Genomic DNA, 22,965 nt, shown 5'->3' with positions numbered 1-22,965 from the left:
TGTTATCATGAATAATTTTGCGAATTCTATATGGACCGTTATAAAGCAGAAAAAATTTCCGACACAAGCCTTTTCCCTTGTGAGACAAACTATGAGACTTAATTAACACCTTCTGACCAACTGACAAGATTTTTAAACGACCAGGACGCTTAGCTGATTTCTCTCTTCTAGCAGCCGCAGATGTAATATTTCGTAGAGCCAGGTTGACAACTTCAGAATGCCGCAGTTTCCGTGAAGGCGGAAAAGGAACGATTTCAGAAATGCGATTTGTCGGTGCTTTGTTTTTTAATATCAATATAGGCGGTAAAGAAGTTGAATCATTAGGGAGTTCATTCAGAATGTTTTGAAGAATATGAAGATACTGATCCCACGTTCTGTGATTCTGATGACAATAAAGACGACACAATTTATTGATTTCCTTCATCCATCTCTCTGAAGCGTTAGATTGAGGGTGAAAAAGTGAAATAAAAATTGGTTTAATTTTACGACGCCGTAGAGTACGAAGCCAAATTTTAGAACGAAACTGTGATCCATTATCTGATATAACCTTATCAACATGACCCACTTCTTTAAGAAAATGGTTAATGAAAGCATTAGATACTGAACGAGCTGTTGCTTTGCGTAACGGTGTAAAACACACATATTTTGATGTCAATTCCACTGCTACGAAAATGTACGCAAAACCATTAGTAGATCGAACCACTGGACCGAACAAATCAACTGCAGCCATGTCCTTTAATTTCGCTGGAATGATAGGAAACAACGGTGCTCTATGAGAAATTGTTGGCGGCTTAGCCTTTTGACATAATTTGCATTTGGCAAGAACAGATCGAATACGTTTTTCCATATTACTGAGTAGCAATTTTCCCGTAATTTATGAAAGCATTTTCTGGGACCAAAGTGTGCATAACTGAAATGCGTATACCAAATCAGCTTATTAACCCACTCATCAGGAATACAAACTAACCAAACAGAGTTGTCGACCGATTTTCGTTTAAAAAGAACTTTCCAGATAGAGCGCAAAAACGAGGTGTGACCAAATTGTCCAATCTAACAAAGCGTCTAAGAAAATTACAGACACCAAGGAAACTACGAACATCACGTTTTGTGGTAGGAACAGCATAATTACGAATAGCGTCTAGTTTCTCTGGATCTGGAAGAATACCTTCTGTAGAAATAATGTGACCGAGAAATTTCACCTGAGAACGACCAAATTCAGATTTTCCCAAGTTCACTGTAATGCCAACTCGTGCAAAAATACGTAATAATGAATCCAAAATTTTGTTATGCTCACTCCAAGAACGTTTAGCAATAAGAATATCGTCAACATATGAAGTAATATTGTCACGAAGATAAATACGTAAAATTTCATTTAAACTACGAATGAATGCTGCTGAAGGTAAAGTCCAAACGGTAATTTCCGAAATCACATTTAGGTAAAATAGTCATATCAGGTTATTGTTTGCTTACTCTCTAGATAGATTGATAGTTGAAGAGTTGTTTCGATAGATGCAGAAAACTAAAAGGGAAATAGCACTACTACAGCTCGGGGCCCTATGCACGCTACGGCACATATTCACTTAGCGTAGTGAATCCCCTGAGGACTTTAATAGCTGCACATAAATTTCAGTTTGTGACTTAGTGGAAAATTTGGCGGAAGTGCGTACAGAAATTGAGCTAACCATGAACATGGATGTATGTCATTCTTAGAATTGCGGAAGATCTTAAATTTCCGAACAGTCAAAAAATGTTTATAGTCAAAGTTTTCGCCTCGTGGCGACAAAGACCTACCGCGTCTGTCCCAGTCCCAAAGTCGATTATTGTCAAGTTCGCGCGCCTGGCGCTCTCTTGTTGCATCTCGTAAATGAAATAAATTACTTTCTTCAAACCCTTCTGCTATTTGTGATTCTAAATTCCTTCTACTGTCTTTTCCTACGATTTTGCTTTCAATTTGTTTGACTTGCTTTCCTAATGCCTCAAATTCCCTTTTAACGCGTTCATTAAGTTTTCCGTGATTTTCAACATGTTTATTTATGTTCTGGTACTCTTCGGTTTCTGCGAATGGTAATGGAGCTGTATCATCCGAATCTCTGTCCTCATGTAAAGTAAGATTAGTCAATTTATCTGAGTCCTCCTCAACTCTTTCCGATGAGTCACCTATTTTTTCTTTCTGTTTATTTGCGTCTTCCGTAAGTGTCGCGACTCGCGTTTCGGTATTGTCACCTTTAGTAGTTAACTGTTCACACTGTTGCGTTAAGTTATTTATTCTGTCATTTGGTACGGATTTCTCGATTCTCTCAAATATTTCCTCCTTATCGTGTGCACGTTGTAAATTTAGCTCTGAAAATTTTTGTACTATCACGCGATCTCTTTCTTCCTGTTCTCTATCCTGTTCCCTTTGTCTAATCTCTACTGCAATTAATCTATTATTGTGAGAATTCAAAATCGGTTGTACTTCTTCTCTAATTTCTTTCTTTAATTCATCTTTCATGTTTTTGAAACATGTCCCTATTCGTGAGTCTAACCGTGTTTCCATTGTTCCCATCTCAGTTTTAATTGTTCCTATTTGTGATCCCAGTGAGTCTAGCCGTGTTTCCATTGTTCCCATATCAGTTTCTAATCGTGTTGCCAAAGTTCCCATCTCTGTTTTTAATTCAGATCAAAACCGTGTTTCCATTGTTCCCATATCAGTTTTTAATTCAGATCTCCAAGTTCCCATCTCGGTTTTAAATTTAGATCCCAACTGTGATTCCATTGTTCCCATCTGTGTTTTTAATTCAGATCTAAACTGTGTTTCCATTCGTGGTCCCAAATTTAATATAGCACCCATCAACTGCTCCATATCAGCCGGTTCGAAATTCTTTTCGCCCCTAACATTTCCCACAAAACTAACTTCCTTCTGCATAGCCATAAAGCTATCTGTGTTCGATACTATTTCAGAATCTTCTATCGTTAATCTCGTATTCTGTGAATTTTCTGATTGAGAAAAATTTTGAAATGGTTCCGGACTATTTTCCCGACTTATTAAATTGTTTTCCACTCCATTATTCATCATACTGTTCTCCTGTGTTGGCGAGTTCGCCATGTCAACAATTTCGTCATTCTGACTATCCATCATTTTTGCCTTTTTCATCGATCGCGTAATCATTTACAAAACATACAAAACTCGTCACTATATGAAAATTACACACAATGACACTTTATCATCAACAATATCATTCACACGGAATGCTTCCCTCAAACACGATTAATGAACAATTGAAATAATTGCACTAAATCGTCAAACGCGTATACAAGACAATAAAAATTAAATTTTGAAAAATAACATTAGAAGAATGCTAATTACCAAATCTACACATGCAAAATAGACTACAATTACTAAACTACAAATTACTACTACAATACTACTGTCCACTATTTTTACAATCAGAAGAATTCCAAGGGACGATCCGAAGCAGCAGTCGCCACGTGCATGGGGGCTTAATTATTTTTATATTTGAAAATAATTTTTAATTTTGGTGGCTGTATGTCCGATTACGCAAGTCTCGTAAACGGATGGCCCTGACTAGTTTTAGTACGCAATCTGACTGCTTAGAATGACAACAAACAATGAAAGAAAATTTTCGTTAACACAATTAATTAAGTCCCCAGCAACTATAAAATCTACGAAGCCAACAAGCACAAGTGTAGCTGTTCTGTATGTGGTAGTACGACTCAACGCACATCTGGCACGGTTCTTCTTCAACAAGACAAGAATTTTTAAATACCAATTATACTGACGTGATAAAAGAAAATTAGAAATACTATAATTGCGCAAGAAAACCAGAATTACACTCTAATACAAGAACACAAGCCAGATGCTTTGTTGACTGAACCTGTAATGATGCATTATTAGAGACACAGAAATAATAAAAGAACATAGTGTTTTGTTACCTTCATATGTATTGACGAAATGCACTCTGATCATTACAATATCTCCATTAGAATAACATCTGCTATCTCTCCCATCAAATAGCTGCATAAAACATGGAACAAACACTCCCTACTACCACATCTCCACAACTCTCCACTACATCTGAACAAGAACCGCCTGCCACAACTTCTCAAGAATCACTGCCAGTGGAGGCGGCGGAACAATACTCTCTGGCGCGATCTCTGGTGCTGTGGCTCAGTGTAGCCACCTTTCAACATATGCTTATAAAAGTTCACCAAATCGAACAAACCCACTTCTGACAGATCGTACTTATTTTACATAACATCAAGAATTATAGAAACGATTTCAATTAATTACATAAAAGTGTCCCAAATCTCCTAGATTACGCGAAGATGAAAAAAAGGTAAGTCGGGATTCGAACCCTCTACCGACTTAGCGTCTGTTCTGTAACGTCTTGCTGTGGCGGAACAAGCGCTGTAACACTCGAGAGATTACAGAAGCGAGCGAGTGTGGCGGGACTTAACCCTAGTTCACTGCTACTAGCGCTACGCCACCATAACGTACCTGTGCGTAGCCTACAAAATATTGCGCCATCATGTAAGGGTGATATTAAAATTAGAAACAGTTTTTCCTTACTTTGTCATTGTAAGCTTCAGTATATTAATGTTTAATCTGTTAAATCTCAGAGTGATCAGATAAATATGTTTCGCCGGCCGCGGTGGTCTAGCGGTTCTAGGCGCTCAGTCCGGAACCACGGGACTGCTACGGTCGCAGGTTCGAATCCTGCCACGGGCATGGATGTGTGTGATGTCCTTAGGTTAGTTAGGTTTAAGTAGTTCTAAGTTCTAGGGGACTGATGACCTCAGATGTTAAGTCCCATATTGCTCAGAGCCATTTGAACCATTTGATAGATATGTTTCCCTAAATACATCGTTTTAAACAAGAAACAAGTGGTGCTAAATAATAGAGCTAGAAAGACAAAAAGTGTTCAGAACGTGCAAATGTATGTCAAAATCAACTGTTACAAATTTCAACTTTATCGGAACAATATTTTGCTCAGGATCCACGTTGTTACGAAAAATTGAAGGCACTAAGTATTAGGAAGATAAAAATTCGTATGACGGTTCAGTGTAGTATAGAAGCATTAACCATGTGACCCCCTTAAGCTACGTCTAATAATTTTCAAATTATTTACTGAAAACTAAATTTGGAACAAAAATGTCTTTATTTGTAATAGATTAAGCATCATTTATATGACTGATAGAAAATTTTGATTACAGCACCTGATAAACCTATTAAATAATAAAGCCATAGCAAGTTTCAAGACTTTTAAGCAAGTACCAATCAATACAAGGTCTCTTAAAGATGTAGTTCGGAGGTCTTGTTCTAGTGTCAGTTCCGTTCTAAAAATTCTAGACAGGAAAATTTAAATGCAGGAGAGGTAAAACTTTTCCTGTGATTAAAGCCAACCTGACTCCACTCATACAAAAATTACGAAGATTCTAAATTGATACACAACAGTGCTATTAAAAGATATGCGTCTGAAAAAGCCGGCCGGGGTGGCCGAGCGGTTCTAGGCGCTACCTTCTGGAACCGTGCGACCGCTACAGTGGAAGATTAGAATCCTGCCTCGGGCGTGGATGTGTGTGATGTCCTTAGGTTAATTATGTTCAAGTAGTTCTACGTTCTAGGGGACTGATGCCCTCAGATGTTAAGTCCCATAGTGATCACAGCCATTTGAACCATTTTGTCTGAAAAAGTGGCCATTTAGATGCTGCTACTTCGGTCGTCCGCAGCGCCCGTAGATATTGTAAATACAACCAGAGAGGTAGTGACCACTTCACTTCTCACGCAGCTACCATCCGGTCCGCGTCAGTCAAACGCCGGCTTATGCGCTGCCTCGGGTGAAATCACAGTCTGGCTGCAGCTAAACGCACGTTTACGGTAAAAATAGGAAGTGAACTGACGAGGTCTGTACACCATCCTCGATCGCTTAGTTTTCATGGAAGTAAATGTTTGTGAGCCGCCCGTAATGATATCAAAACCGCATGGCAAGCGGTACATTATTTTCTGCTTTTGTGGTGAGCAATTAACTTTTGAGCCGGCCGCTGTCGCCGAGCGGCGCTACACGCTTCAGTCCGGAACCGCGCTGCTGCTTCGCTCGCAGATTCGAATACTGCCTCGGGCATGGATGTGTGTGATGGTTTAAGTAGATCTAAGTCTAGGGGACTGATGACCTCAGATGTTAAGTCCCATAGTGCTTAGAGCCATTTGAACCAATTAACTTTGTCAGAAGTCAGGGCGAAAGACCGTTTAATGGGAACTTACAGCAGAGGTCGTCTCTGAAGTGCTGATAGCGCTGTCTATGATAGAGACATCATTGTTATCATTACTGTGATCAGGAATATTACTATGTTGTTCGCGATAAAGTTCCTATGGGGTCAAACTTCTGAGGTCATCGGTCCCTAGGCTTACACACTACTCAACCTAACTTAAACTATCTTACGCTAAGGACAACACACACACCCATACCCGAGGGAGAACTCGAACCTCCGACGGGGCGGAAGCCGCGCGAACTGTGGCAAGGCGCCACAGACCGCGTGGGTACCCTGCGCGGCCATATATTACAACTCAAAACTTTCATTTATAATCCTAGTTCCTGATCCCGCTGAGTAAACAGAGACTAGAAACATTTCTTAAGTGAGCAAAAGCAGAATGTTGAATTCCAGACTGGAAACTACGGTCAGTATATCCTCCGTTGCTCTCTGGCTGACCACGAAAATAGTTTTGAGGCTCTCGTAGAAGGCGACGGCGCCGCTGCCCCACAGTGCCTCTGCCCACTACATCAGGTTACAGCTTCGCCCTGAGAAACTTTGTATTTTACCTTACACAGGCTTTAATCACCGAAATGTTGTTAATTTACATGTAATTATAACAAGTTCTAATAAGACCGACACGTTTTTCGTGAATCTTCAATGTACCGTTCTCTTAAAACGGCCTACTCTCACAACACGGGAGCTATAACGCGATAACAACTAAACGCAAAGATAATTTAACCACAAAACGACGTTTCCTGTCGTTTTAATCCAACAAACAGTGGCAATAACGATTCATTCACGAGACATTTAGTGTCGTAGTGCGTAGAAACAAGATATATCCAAGGGGTGGAAGGTACAACATAAATCCCATCGAAAATAGCCTTCTACTGAACACGACAAATACAGTGTAGCGACTTGCTGTCTAAGTGCTCCAAGCTATCTATTTGTGACGTAGGGAGCGTTCTTCCGTCCTAATGCTTTTACTTTGCGTGACACGTCGCCGAAATATCGCAAAACTCATTTGCTTTCCTCGTGGCAAAATGGCTCCTCACCGTGAAATAGCATAAAGTGACGTCACAAGACTCGTAGAGCGGCACGTCAACGCTAGCTAACTCGTCCCGTGTGCCGACGCCTTACGATTAGTTGGAGACGAGGCGACCAGCGAGCAACGTGAATTTATCTTCTCCAGTCAACTATACCTCAAGAAAACCATGAAATGCAGAGAGAAACGGCAGCAATGGCATTGGTCAGAGGGTAAGGTACAGAGCGAGGTGGCGCAGTGGGTAGCACACTGCACTCGCTTTCGGGAGGACGACGGTTCAAACCCGCGTCCGGACATCAAGATTTAGGTTTTCCGTGGTTCCCCTAAATCGCTCCAGGCAAATGCCGGGATGGTTCCTTTGAAAGGGCACGGCCAATTTCCTTCCCCATCCTTGACGCAATACATGCTTCCCATTTTGATTTCCCGTTATTACACGATCTGCAAAACACATGCTCCTCCAACACAAACTGCCTCAGCCAGACATTGGTAAACAGTCTGAGTAACTGGTTTTTCAAAACCAAATTAGCCTCAATATATCGATAATTGTAATGTCCAAGATCCAAGATCTCCATACTCATTGAACAAACATGCTTATGAGAATTTATGTTATGGGTCCGCAGAAAGGTGCAATCAAATTTACACTTGTGTTTTGGGTACCGCGACAGACATCTTTTAATGAAGCCTGACGTTTGGCGAGGTAAGATGGTGGCGGCAAGAAGTTTACATATGGTACTACTACGATTTTCTGAAACGAAATGGAGCGTTACGTGATCTAAACAAGTTCTACGGTTGAGCCAATATTTACATACTAGTTCAGTTTACCACACACTCGTACAATGTAGAATCATGTTAAAAGAAGAGCATCAAGCTACATATACACACATTTAAAGGAGAACGTAGTTTTCGTAAGAACACTCAAATGAATAAAAGCACCTGTTATCAACGACAAATAGTACGTTCTACTTAAAGGAATACTTTCATAACTGGCATATTACTCGAGAAAAAAGTATAATAGTACAAAAGCAAAAATACATAAGACATTTCTAGTTATGCCAGAATGTTCCTTTCCTTGTATCTTCCGTATGCTATACGAAAAAATATAGCCAAACACGACGCATGTGTTCACCATTATGTCAAAACTCTAAAGGTAATGTAGTTATATCAGTTCATCCCGATTTCTTACGACTGTTTCATCAATACACAGCTGTTTACAAGTCCTTTGCACTCGCCACCATAATGAGATTCTCAAGTGTTGGCTTCAGTGACAACAAAGATACTGTATACAGTATTGCCAACATGGAGGTAAAGAAAGATGGGAGATGGCACTGTAGACTTATGCTATACATTGCCCAAAACATCGACAGACTACTGTATACGATTGCTTCTTATTATTTATTTCTGTTGTGTGCACGCAACTGCTGTTTTGAATAATAAAATTACAGTGGAACCGTAGTTGTGCTTTAACATAGTGTAAGGAAGGCAATTTTTAACGTTCTTCTGTTCTTGAATGCGTATCTTTCCTAGCAGTAAGATACATTTGGCACTGTTAATGTACCATGTTTTTGTTAATATATTTCGAAAACCAAGAAGAGAAGGATGTGATATGAAAACGACGCTTTCGTGATGCATTTTATTCCACTTTCACTATATTTGTATTGATAGCAAATGAAGCTGTAATTCCGAACCCAATGCTTGTTTGCTTACTGATACTGCTTCTTGCTCGACATATTTTCAGCCTTCAACTGGTACGCACATTTTTAATGTTCAGGTGCGCAAAAAACTTACCAGCGTGTTCTTTTGTTAACCCATAAACGTGTGCAGTGAGGAAAGAAGCAAGGCATGCTCTTGCATCTTGTGCATGTCAACAAAGTAATATCAATTTACAGGGTAAAAGAAAGACATAATTTTTTTAACATCTTACAGCATTGTTGAATGTTATAAATGTGATGAAGGAAATGGTCTCAAACACTTAAGACTCCGTAAAATTGATATTTCGCTTTAACATGTATGTAAGTAATTTTTTAGTAGTGTAAGAAGTAGGCGTACCTTTCCAACTCTGTCAGTTTTTCAGGAATAAACAAACATAACACAATTGGAATTTACACCTAGTTTTATCATCAGCTTGGTTTTATTTTTGAATTTCATTTTGGGGCTTTCAATTTATATAAGCCCATACCATGCTTTGTGATATACCAACAGTTAGTTAGTTAGTTAGTTTCATGTTCCATGTTCATTTGCACGATAAATCATAATGATGCGGAACGAGACATTATATATTGATATCAATTCTTTTTTGTAAATATGCCTCCATGTTGATCATTTGTTAGTTTTTTTCGTTTTTTAATTAAAGATAGGTAGATGTTAGTCATTAACTCATTTCCACATTACAGCAGTAGATAATATTCTGCGGAATCGGAGGAGTTGTCACAGAGTAGTGTTTTCAGTTTCGTTTCTAATTTTACTTTCCTGTCTGTCAGGCGTTTTATATCAATGGGTAAGTGATCAAAACTTTGGTTGCAGCATTGCGAACCCTTGTTTGTGGTACAGACAACTTTAATGTGGCCTAATGAATGTAATTTTTTATTCTCGTATTGTAATTATGTACAAGATTGTTCCTGTTGAAGTGCAGTGGATTATTTACAACAAATTTCATGATGGAATAACTATACTGTGAAACCGATAGATTGATACCCAGACGCTGAGCAGCAGGCAGGCACGACGAAAAGAGTGCTCACATTAATTGAAGCCTTCTTCGGAAAAGAAGCAAAGCACACACATACATTCGTACAATCATACACACAAAACTCACGCACACATGACCGCAGTCTCCGGCTATTCTAGCCAGAATATATTTTAAAGACAGAGGAAATGTGAAGAATGATAATTATCGGCGAGAAGAATTTAGGACATGAGATGCACCAACAAAAAAATTCAAATGGCTCTGACAAGGGAACCTCCCCATCGCACCCTCCTCAGATTTAGTTATAAGTTGGCACAGTGGATAGGCCTTGAAAAACTGAACACAGATCAATCGAGAAAACAGGAAGAAGTTTTGTGGAACTATGAAAAAAATTAGTAAAACATACAAACTGAGTAGTCCATACGAACATAGGCAACATCAAGGAGAGTGGGAGTCAAGGAGCGCAGTGGTCCCATGGTTAGCGAGAGCAGCTACGGAACCAAAGGTCTTAGGTTCAAGTCTTCCCTCGAGTGAAAAATTTAATTGTTTATTTTCAGTTTATGTGACAAACTCTTATGTTTTCATCACTTTTTTGGGAGTGATTATCACATCCACAAGAAAACCTAAATCGGCCAAGGTAGAAGAATCTTTTTAACCATTCGCTAAGTGTACAAGTTAGGTGGGTCGACAACATATTCCTGTCACGTGACGCACATGCCGTCACCAGTGTCGTATAGAATATATCAGACGTGTTTTCCCGTGGAGGAATCGGTTGACCTATAACCTTGCAATCAAACGTTTTCGGTTCCCGTTTCGTCTACTAATTGCACGGTTTTGCGGTGCGGTCGCAAAACACAGACACTAAACTTTTTGCAGTGAACAGAGATGTCAATGAACGAACGGACAGATCATAACTTTGCGAAAATAAAGAAAGTAAAAGTTTCAGTCGAGGGAAGACTCGAACCAAGGACCTCTCGTTGAGTAGCTACTCACGCTAACCACGGGACCACGGCGCTTCTGAGTCCAGAGTCTCCTTGATGTGGCCTATCTTGCGCATGGACTACTCAGTTTGTATATTTTACTAATTTTTTTCACGGTTCCACACAACTTCTTCCTGTTTTCTCGATTGATCTATGTTCAGTTTTTCAAGGCCTATCCACTGCGTCAACTTATAACTAAATCTGAGGAGGGTGCGATGGGGAGGTTCCCTTGTGAGCACTATGGGACTTAGCTTCTGAGCTCATCAGTCCCCTAGATCTTAGTACTACTTAAACCTAACTAACCTAAGGACCTCACACACATCCATGCTGGAGGCAGGATGCAAACCTGCGACCGTAGCGGTCGCATGGTTCCAGACTGTAGCGCCTGGAACCGCTCGGCCACCCCGGCCGGCATACCCCAACATTCGGAGCGGTTACGTAGCCATGTGTTGTGCGGGGCGAGACCGTTGGTATAGTGTGGCTCGTTTGAGGAGCGTTTGCGATTTACAATGGAAAACACAGGGAAGAAGATAAAGAACGGTCACTGAGTAAAGTAAGGAAAATCTAAAGTCAAATGACAGAAATAAATACTCTACGATAAACGTAAACAGTGCTACCGTAATTGCTTGAAGGACTCCACTTACGAAGGAAATGCCATTCTTTTAAAGTTTAGATTACGATCGAATCGATTAGTACACTCGTAAGAAACGCAAGCTGGCATTTCTGATGAACCAACTACACAATCAAAGCACACAACTGGGTCGAAATTGGGCACGAGTACGTCAGAGTGACGTCATGGGGAAGTATCACCGCGGTGAACCAACGACGTATGAATGCGGTGAACCTAATGTTTTGGGCTAGTTAAGTCACCGAACGTCGGCTTCAAGTCTGCTACGTAATGACAACCCCCTTCTTTTTTGCTGATTGCCAGTCTAGTGATGCATGTCTTTGGGTGTCACGGACTGGCCGAACTCTGTTGATGCCTTACCCTCTGAAGGTCCTGTCAACATCGAGGTAGAGTTGTGTCACGGTGGTGTGCTGAAACACAAGTTTTGCATGCACGTATCATAAGAAATAATACACTTTTTATAAGATTTTCTAACGATTATAGACGGATTTAAAACATTACGGTGTATTTTTGTCAGAAACTAATTTCCCTTTCAATTCCCAGGTGTCTTGTAAACAGATGAAAAGTGATTTGAATTTCTTGTTAACACTTACGCATAATTAAATAATGTGGGTCAGGTATCCTATTTTCAACATCAGTACATGGTGCCAACGTTTTCTACCTTCTCGTCTCTCTAGAACTGAATCCGTGGAGGTCAGTGTAATTCGTGTTACTAAATGTTGTTTCTTCTCATTGCTAGATTTGGCTATCAAATGGTGTCATCATTGTTTAATGCTGTGTTTCATTTCGGTCATAGGAAATTTGCAGCAGTAAGTACTATTTAAACATGACCTCTTACACCATGTGCACCCTCTGATCTGACACAAGGCGTATTAATCACTCACACCGAGAAGACTGTAGGAGCAGTCACTGACGGCAGTAGCCGTTTCAATAGAAGTCGAAAGACTGTATATGACATAGGACTGATGTTCACTTGCTTCTAGTAGGTACCAACCTTAGCTCTCAATGCTGTGTGCAAAGAGTACCTTCACTGAACTTGTACATAAATTTATATTTCAAGTATTACGTAACAATTACAGGGTTTATATCGTAAGAGGTCCATGACTAAGGAATTTATTGCTAGCGCACTCGAGCAGATGTAATTTCGATGGGCTGCTCACGCGCTGCGTGCGACATGTGAGCTACAACAGAATCGCAGACCAGAGAGCAGTGTTGGCTGCAGTAGGAGCTGTGTCGGCAGTAGCAGTCGGGCGGTTGGGCCGGTCGTGCCTGAGCGATGTAGTAGAAGGTAAAAGCAGCCGCGCGCATATCTAATTTCTTACAACTAAATTTGTACATTTTTTTAAAAATCTTTTAATAATAATCTTTTTTATAAAATTAACTTTTGGACAATAATTGATCTGAATTTAAAGCATTTACTAATTTCTGCAATCCATGGTCATCCCGATTATCGTAAAGAAAAATCAGTTGTTATTTTTATACATGACAAATCTAGCGGCCAGCATTGCACTGGGCTGTGCCAGAAAAATTTCTTATAGGAGCAGATATATACGCGTTATTCTGCAACTTAATTGAGGTAAGAATTTTCAGTTTGTGCAGAATAATCTTTCAGCACTGCTGACGTCCAAATTTACCAGTTTAGATTTACAGTCAGTTAATTATTGAAAGGTTATATATGTGTCAAATTTTTTGTTGGGAGGTTAGTCACGTTATTATTGCAAGGTTACGGAATAGTATTCTGTTGGGAGGTTACAATATATATGGTTTTCATTTTATTTTTGGAACTGCAGATATATGTACCTGTTTCTCTTTTATGTTTCATGAGGGGCACAGCAGCTAAGGGGCAGCCGAAGGGATCTTAAGCCTTGTCCGAAATGTTGACGTGACCAGACGTATACTTCACAGAGCCGGCGGCCGCGGGCAAGAAGAAGATGCCGGAAGCTTTCCTTAAATGCTATGGCCTATGTTAATAAAATAGTGTAAAACTATATCAAAATATTAAATGAAGCGATGTGTATTCAGTTCTGAAATAGTCGCGCTTGCTCGCACATGTATCTTAAATTAATTAAAGTTTCATATCACGTGGCAGTATTGTGTATATAGTGCTTTGTAATGAAACAGTTTGTGGCCTCTGAAAAGAAATTAAAAATGTACGCGTGATTAATACCTTGGAAGACACTGAATCAAAAATATTTGCGATGGATGTGTTTGAAGAACATGCTCAGATTCAATTTTTTCTGATTCAAAATTTTAGTTATTACGAAGCAAAAAGAAAGAACTACTTAATCTTTGACTTGGAGATTTGAATGCTAAATATTTTGGAAGCGTGGGGAAGATAGGGTATATCAATGAATAGTGATTAATTTTCTTTTTTAGAATTGAATCAAGTGATAAAAATAATAATTTTCTGGTTTTTCAGAATTAATAAAACGCTAGCCAGAGATAATTGATGTTAACATTAATCCTTGGTCTGTATAATAACAACACTCAACAGATATGGAAAATCTTTGAATCAAATTAAGTACACTACTGGCCATTAAAATTGCTACACAACGAAGATGACGTGCTACAGACGCCAAATTTAACCGACAGGAAGAAGATGCTGTGATATGCAAATGATTAGCTTTCAAGAGCATTAACACAAGGTTGGTACCGGTGGCGACACCTACAACGTGCTGACATGGGGAAAGTTTCCAACCGATTTCTCATACACAAACAGCAGTTGACCGGCGTTGCCTGGTGAAACGTTGTTGTGATGCCTCGTGTAAGGAGGAGAAATACGTACCATCACGTTTCCGACTTTGATAAAGGTCGGATTGCAGCCTATCGCGATTGCGGTTTATCGTATCGCGACATTGCTGCTCGCGTCGGTCCAGATCCAAACACTGTTTGCAGAATATGGAATCGGTGGGTTCAGGAGGATAAAACGGAACGCCGTGCTATAGCCCAATGGCCTTGTATCACTAGCAGTCGAGATGACAGGCATCTTATCCGCATGGCTGTAAAGGATCGTGCAGCCACATCTCGATGCTTGAGTCAACAGATGGGCCGTTTGCAAAACAACAACCATCTGCACGAACAGTTCGACGACGTTTGCAGCAGCATGGACTATCAGCTCGGAGACCATGGCTGCGGTTACCCTTGACGCTGCATCACAGACAGGAGCGCCTGCGATGGTTACTCAACGACGAACCTGGGTGCACGAATGGCAAAACGTTATTTTTTCGGATGAATCCAGGTTCTGTTTACAGCATCATGATGGTCGCATCCGTGTTTGGCGACATCGCGGTGAACGCACATTGGAAGCGTGTATTCGTCATCGCCATACTGGCGTATCACCCGGCGTGATGGTATGGTGTGCCATTGGTTACACGTCTCGGTCTCCTCTTGTTCGCATCCACGGCACTTTGAACAGTGGACGTTGCATTTCAGATGCGTCACGACCCGTGGCTCTACCCTTCATTCGATCCCTGTGAAACCCTTCATTTCAGCAGGATAATGCACGACCGCATCTTGCAGTTCCTGTACGGGCCTTTCTGGATACAGAAAATGTTCGACTGCTGCCCTGGCCAGCACATTTTCCAGATCTCTCACCAATTGAAAACGTCTGGTGAATGGTGGCCGAGCAACTGGCTCGTCACAATACGCCAGTCACTACTCTCGATGAACTGGGGTATCGTGTTGAAGCTGCATGGGCAGTTGTACCTGTACGCGCCATCCAAGCTCTGTTTGACTCAATGCCCAGGCGTATCAAGGCCGTTATTACGGCCAGAGGTGGTTGTTCTGGGTACTGATTTCTCAGGATCTATGCACCCAAATTGCGTGAAAATTTAATCACATATCAGTTCTAGTATAACATATTTATACAATGAATACCCGTTTATCATCTGCATTTCTTCTTGGTGTAGCAATTTTAATGGGCAGTAGTGTATTTCAGACGAATTTACGGTCCGCAGCTCGTGGTCGTGCTCGCTTCCCACGCCCGGGTTCCCGGGTTCGATTCCCGGCGGGGTCGGGGATTTTCTCTGCCTCGTGATGACTGGGTGTTTTGTGCTGTCCTTGGGTTAGTCAGGTTTAAGTAGTTCTAAGTTCTAGGGGACTGATGACCATAGCTGTTAAGTCCCATAGTGCTCTGAACCATTTGAACGAATTTAGGAATTCTTGACTGCGTGTTTAAATGCTTGGAGTTGCTGGATAGCACACGACAAAGTTAAGACATTTATTGCGCAACTTTTCAACTAAGCACGGATTTCCCGTGGACTCTGCACGGAGCCCAGCGTTCACAGAGTGTAGAGGTGAAGTCGACCAGTGTGACGTCACAAGTCCGTTGCAGGGCACGTATAACTCGTTTGTCCCGAGTTATGGTGTACTGAAGGCGACACGTATGCACAGTCTGGCAGACCGACGTACCAACCGACCAATTCCGCGTGCAGCGAACACAGATCGCGACCGACTTTATTCAGCGATTCATTTCTTGAATTCTATTGCTATAGTCCCTGCACGGCCTGTCCCACAAATATCTGCACTCTTTAAATGTCTCCAAAAATTCTCTCGTTCAAGTTTCGTCCGCCTCACGCTACGTCATGTATGTGGGCTATTCGGAAAGTAGGTCCGATCAGCCGCAAAATGAAAACAACAGTGAAAATCCAGCTACTTCTCTACATAGTATTGCTGGTCCGACTCAGACATTTGTCTTAGCATTGTAGCAACTTCCCAATGCCCTCAGTTCTCTACGCTGGTCTGAAGTTCGTTGTTTGTGCGAAAGTGTTGTGTTCATAGCAAGCGGTTCATGTGAGAGGAGATGAACATCAGAGGGAGTCAAGTCTGGGCTGTATGGTGGGCGATCAAACACTTTCCACCGAAAACTCTACAGGGGCGTCCTCACTGCCGCTGCAGTATACGGCCGAGAGTATTGTCATTAAGGAGGAAATACGTATGTCACGTGGGGTTACATGCAACCAGGCGAAAACTACCAGCGGGAAACTGTGGTGTGCGTACTGTAAGACCTTCGGTACACACACCATCAGATTATTTGACTTGTCGCTCTAACAAAGTAGGTGAGTGTCAGAAATATGTCTTGTGGTCTTATCGTGGCGTGTTTATCTTCTGCCGTTAGGTCAGACGATAGAAATGCCACTTGCACGCTTAGAGTAGCAGATTGAGGGTGACCAACTTTAAACAGAACTTGATTAATATTCACACACATTTATTAAAATAATAACAAGCATAAACCTTACGTAACATGATTCTGGATGCTATTTACAACTGGCAATCTGACGTTCCTTTGGTCTTGCTACGTTAATCTTATTCTCACATATCTCTGATACTTGACAAAAGTGTCTATACATTTATCTTCATGGCTATGTACAGGAATATTGTAATGTTATTAGATGCAGACTGAAACTTGACTATAGACTGGTACAGACAAATGTAGACTGGTACAGACTGGTGCAGACAAATGCAGACTGACTAATCGGAGGTCTGTACACTCGTTAAAATATCTTGCGCGTTCATGTATCACTGCGCGAGTGTGATCCGCGAGGAGAAAAGGTTCTACGTTAGCAGCAATCTCGTTGGCTGCGTTACATATTAATACGCAGATCGGCGGAAGCAGAATTTGGTCCGTCTCTAAGGCAGCACCATCTCGTAGTGCGGGGATGGACGAGCGCTGCGCCTGCGCTGTTGTGCTTAGCGGGGCGCGCTCTAGTGGGAAAGTTGTGTACGCGCTGACTACGCGGAACTATGTACACAACAGCAACGTTCCTTAGCTGGAGCCATTATTGTTCTAGGCATCTTTACGTGCTAACTGTGATGTGCATACTAGAGAAACTGACCAACACACCTGTGCAAATCTTCATTGGATTTTCATTGTCGTTTTTAACGACCTATTGGACGTTACTTTCCGAGCAACCCTTGTATATTAGAGAAGCGTTTAGCACTGCGGGCAGTTAACACGACAACACTACACACGACATAATTTACGTAATTTGTTGGGTAAAGTGGTGGTGGAGATTGGGTGATGTACATGGGCGGGGGGGGGAGGAGTGGTCGGCTGCCGAGTGGTCGTACGCAACTGACCGACCGGTCGGTTGGCCAAAGCGCCTGCACACGTCCAGTTTCCAATTTGTGCATGTGCAGTGCCGATAATACTTCATGTATGATGTCTCTGACTCGATAGTTAAGGCCCCTACACATGCAACAACCCACCGAGCGACAAATTGGACGTATGTAGGCGTTTTGATCAACCGATGGACGAACTGTCCTTGTCAGGATGTCGGGTGGGTAGGACAAAACGACAGTGCCCCCCCCCCCCCCCTTCTCCGCATCGCCCAACGAACTATGTCAACAGCCCGACAAAAATTGGTTTTCAGCCACTGTTGCTGGAGAAATTTAAAATCTGCGGATGTTTGTGGGGCATGTCGTGCGAAGAGTGTAGTAATACGAATCCAGGATGTTTTCTTGTGGTACGTAGAAAGAACAAAAATCCGTTGACCTTCTGTATTTATATTTTCGGGTTTTATTTCAGATACTTATCGGAGATGAAATCTAAAAACCGAAATATCGATATTCAATGGACATTTAACACATAAAATATACTTGCTTCATTATCATATGTGTTATGAGGCGTCCAGCCTATACCATGTTCTCTGCCATGGACAGCAAAGTGTGGGATAATTTTTACAGTTGTAACAGTTGCTAGATGCTTAATTTCTTTTGTATCTGTTGTTGTATTTATTAGATGATGTGCACCACTGCCATGTATAGGCTTCCTGGTTCGAATCTGAAATGAGTTTCTTAAACATGCAAATCATCTTTTATGCTAAACATATAAATAAATGGATAATGTGTATATGAAAGTCTTTTGTTCTTTTTATTTTGCTTTACCATGATGTACACTCCTGGAAATGGAAAAAAGAACACATTGACACCGGTGTGTCAGACCCACCATACTTGCTCCGGACACTGCGAGAGGGCTGTACAAGCAATGATCACACGCACGGCACAGCGCACACATCAGGAACCGGGGTGTTGGCCGTCGAATGGCGCTAGCTGCGCAGCATTTGTGCATCGCCGCCGTCAGTGTCAGCCAGTTTACCGTGGCATACGGAGCTCCATCGCAGTCTTTAACACTGGTAGCATGCCGCGACAGCGTGGACGTGAACCGTATGTGCCGTTGACGGACTTTGAGCGAGGGCGTATAGTGGGCATGCGGGAGGCCGGGTGGACGTACCGCCGAATTGCTCAACACGTGAGGCGTGAGGTCTCCACAGTACATCGATGTTGTCGCCAGTGGTCGGCGGAAGGTGCACGTGCCCGTCGACCTGGGACCGGACCGCAGCGACGCACGGATGCACGCCAAGACCGTAGGATCCTAAGCAGTGCCGTAGGGGACCGCACCGCCACTTCCCAGCAAATTAGGGACACTGTTGCTCCTGGGGTATCGGCGAGGACCATTCGCAACCGTCTCCATGAAGCTGGGCTACGGTCCCGCACACTGTTAGGCCGTCTTCCGCTCACGCCCCAACATCGTGCAGCCCGCCTCCAGTGGTGTCGCGACAGGCGTGAATGGAGGGACGAATGGAGACGTGTCGTCTTCAGCGATGAGAGTCGCTTCTGCCTTGGTGCCAATGATGGTCGTATGCGTGTTTGGCGCCGTGCAGGTGAGCGCCACAATCAGGACTGCATACGACCGAGGCACACAGGGCCAACACCCGGCATCATGGTGTGGGGAGCGATCTCCTACACTGGCCGTACACCACTGGTGATCGTCGAGGGGACACTGAATAGTGCACGGTACATCCAAACCGTCATCGAACCCACCGTTCTACCATTCCTAGACCGGAAAGGGAACTTGCTGTTCCAACAGGACAATGTACGTCCGCATGTATCCCGTGCCACCCAACGTGCTCTAGAAGGGGTAAGTCAACTACCCTGGCCAGCAAGATCTCCGGATCTGTCCCCCATTGAGCATGTTTGGGACTGGATGAAGCGTCGTCTCACGCGGTCTGCACGTCCAGCACGAACGCTGGTCCAACTGAGGCGCCAGGTGGAAATGGCATGGCAAGCCGTTCCACAGGACTACATCCAGCATCTCTACGATCGTCTCCATGGGAGAATAGCAGCCTGCATTGCTGCGAAAGGTGGATATACACTGTACTAGTGCCGACATTGTGCATGCTCTGTTGCCTGTGTCTATGTGCCTGTGGTTCTCTGTGTGATCATGTGATGTATCTGACCCCAGGAATGTGTCAATAAAGTTTCCCCTTCCTGGGACAATGAATTCACGGTGTTCTTATTTCAATTTCCATGAGTGTATTTCCTCAACTAACTGTAAATCACACTGCAGGTTCAGGAATCATTTATGATAATAATTTTAGTGGTAAAGCGATGGATTTGAGGTCCTCTTAATTTCTGCCAGAGAGTAGTAAGCAGCCTCTCCACGCAGCTTACAGCTTCTCTCATGAATGTGTTATTTTTCGTTAAGGATGGTGTGGTGATATTCAGCAGCTCCGAAATGAATAATTCATCCATTCTTAGGTAATTACGAAAATCATCGGCTCCCAACTGCTTAAGTACTAGAACATTAGTGAATTTGTGATCTTGCATTAATCATTTCTCGTTTTTTGGACGTGTAACTTCCCCACCTACAACCCACCCCACCCATCAAATATGGACCTTGCTGTCGGTGACGTGGCTTTTGTGTCTCAGCGATACAGACAGCTGTATCTTAGGTGCAACCACAACGGAAGGATATCTGTTGAGAGGCCAGACAAACCCCAGAAGAGGGCAGCAGGTTTTTAAATACACTCCTGGAAATGGAAAAAAGAACACATTGACACCGGTGTGTCAGACCCACCATACTTGCTCCGGACACTGCGAGAGGGCTGTACAAGCGATGATCACACGCACGGCACAGCGGACACACCAGGAACCGCGGTGTTGGCCGTCGAATGGCGCTAGCTGCGCAGCATTTGTGCATCGCCGCCGTCAGTGTCAGCCAGTTTACCGTGGCATACGGAGCTCCATCGCAGTCTTTAACACTGGTAGTATGCCGCGACAGCGTGGACGTGAACCGTATGTGCAGTTGACGGACTTTGAGCGAGGGCGTATAGTGGGCATGCGGGAGGCCGGGTGGACGTACCGCCGAATTGCTCAACACGTGGGGCGTGAGGTCTCCACAGTACATCGATGTTGTCGCCAGTGGTCGGCGGAAGGTGCACGTGCCCGTCGACCTGGGACCGGACCGCAGCGACGCACGGATGCACGCCAAGACCGTAGGATCCTAAGCAGTGCCGTAGGGGACCGCACCGCCACTTCCCAGCAAATTAGGGACACTGTTGCTCCTGGGGTATCGGCGAGGACCATTCGCAACCGTCTCCATGAAGCTGGGCTACGGTCCCGCACACTGTTAGGCCGTCTTCCGCTCACGCCCCAACATCGTGCAGCCCGCCTCCAGTGGTGTCGCGACAGGCGTGAATGGAGGGACGAATGGAGACGTGTCGTCTTCAGCGATGAGAGTCGCTTCTGCCTTGGTGCCAATGATGGTCGTATGCGTGTTTGGCGCCGTGCAGGTGAGCGCCACAATCAGGACTGCATACGACCGAGGCACACAGGGCCAACACCCGGCATCATGGTGTGGGGAGCGATCTCCTACACTGGCCGTACACCACTGGTGATCGTCGAGGGGACACTGAATAGTGCACGGTACATCCAAACCGTCATCGAACCCACCGTTCTACCATTCCTAGACCGGAAAGGGAACTTGCTGTTCCAACAGGACAATGTACGTCCGCATGTATCCCGTGCCACCCAACGTGCTCTAGAAGGGGTAAGTCAACTACCCTGGCCAGCAAGATCTCCGGATCTGTCCCCCATTGAGCATGTTTGGGACTGGATGAAGCGTCGTCTCACGCGGTCTGCACGTCCAGCACGAACGCTGGTCCAACTGAGGCGCCAGGTGGAAATGGCATGGCAAGCCGTTCCACAGGACTACATCCAGCATCTCTACGATCGTCTCCATGGGAGAATAGCAGCCTGCATTGCTGCGAAAGGTGGATATACACTGTACTAGTGCCGACATTGTGCATGCTCTGTTGCCTGTGTCTATGTGCCTGTGGTTCTCTGTGTGATCATGTGATGTATCTGACCCCAGGAATGTGTCAATAAAGTTTCCCCTTCCTGGGACAATGAATTCACGGTGTTCTTATTTCAATTTCCAGGAGTGTAGTTGTAGGGGCAGCAATCTGAACGACTGACTGATCTGGCCTTGTGACATTAACCAAAATTGCCTTGCTGTGCTGGTACTGTGAACAGCTGAAAGCAAGGGGAAACAACAGCCGTAATTTTTCCCAAGGACATGCAGCTGTACTGTATGGTTAAATGATGAGGGCGTCCTCTTGAGTAAAATATTCTCCTAATTCGGATCTCCTGGTGGGGACTACTCAGGAGGATGTTGTCATCAGGAGAAACAAAACTGGCATTCTACGGATCGGAGAGTGGAATGTTAGATCCGTTAATCGGGCAGGTAGGTTAGAAAATTTAGAATGATGGGTGGATGGGTTAAAGTTAGATATAGTGGGAGTTAGTGAAGTTTGGTGGCAGGAGGAACAGGACTTCTAGTCAGGTGAATATGGAGTTATAAATACAAATAGGGGTAATGCAGAAGTGGGTTTAATAATGAATAAGAAAATAGGAATCTACTATGAACAGAACAGTGAATGCATTATCGAAGCGAAGATAGACCTGAAGCGAACAACTACCACACTAGTATAAGTTTATATGCCAGTTAGCTCCGCAGATGATGAACAGACTGCAGAAATGTATGATGAGACAAAATAAATTATGCAAGTAATTAGATGAGGTGAAAATTTTACTGCTATGGGGGAGTGGAATTCGGTAGCAGGAAAACGAAGAGAAGGAAAAGTAGTGGGTGAATAAGGACTAGCGGAAAGGAATGAAAGACGAAGCCGCCTCATAGAATTTTACACATAACATAATTTAATCATCGCGAGCGCTTGGTTTAAGAACCATAAAAGCAAGTTGTATACTTGGAAGCGATTTAGAGACACCGGAAGGTTTCAGATTGATTATATAATGGCTAGACAGACATTTCCAGGGGTAGATGTGGCATCTGATCACAATTTATTGCTTATGAACTGCAGTTTAAAACTGAAGAAATTGGAAAAAGGTAGGCAATTAAGGAGCTGGGAACTGGATAAACTGAAAGAATCAAAGGTTGTTGAGAGTTCCATTTTGACCATTAGGCAACAAATGGTTCAAATGGCTCTAAGCACTATGGGACTTAACATCGGAGGTCATCACTCCCCTCATTAGGCAACAGCTGACCAGAACAGGTGAAGGGAATACAGTAGAAGATGAGGAT

This window comes from Schistocerca cancellata, chromosome 3 (assembly GCF_023864275.1).
Source record: "Schistocerca cancellata isolate TAMUIC-IGC-003103 chromosome 3, iqSchCanc2.1, whole genome shotgun sequence".
NCBI classification, from domain to species: domain Eukaryota; kingdom Metazoa; phylum Arthropoda; class Insecta; order Orthoptera; family Acrididae; genus Schistocerca; species Schistocerca cancellata.
Note: the sequence above shows the minus strand (reverse complement) of the source record.